This window comes from Ornithorhynchus anatinus, chromosome 4 (assembly GCF_004115215.2).
Source record: "Ornithorhynchus anatinus isolate Pmale09 chromosome 4, mOrnAna1.pri.v4, whole genome shotgun sequence".
In the NCBI taxonomy this organism is placed as follows: domain Eukaryota; kingdom Metazoa; phylum Chordata; class Mammalia; order Monotremata; family Ornithorhynchidae; genus Ornithorhynchus; species Ornithorhynchus anatinus.
In genome coordinates, this window is record NC_041731.1 from 131,262,605 (window position 1) to 131,262,836 (window position 232).

Sequence of the window (232 nt, forward strand, 5' to 3'; positions counted from 1 at the left end):
TTGAAGATCAAGGAGGAGAAATATTCATTCATTCATTCATTCGTATTTATTGAGCGCTTACGATGTGCAGAGCACTGTACTAAGTGCTTGGAACGTACAATTCGGCAACAGATAGAGACAATCCCTGCCCATTTGTTAATTAAGCATTTACTATGTGGCTGGCACTGTTCTAAACGTTGGGGGAGATACATACAAGGTCATCAGCTTGTGGTTGATGATGATGATGGTATTT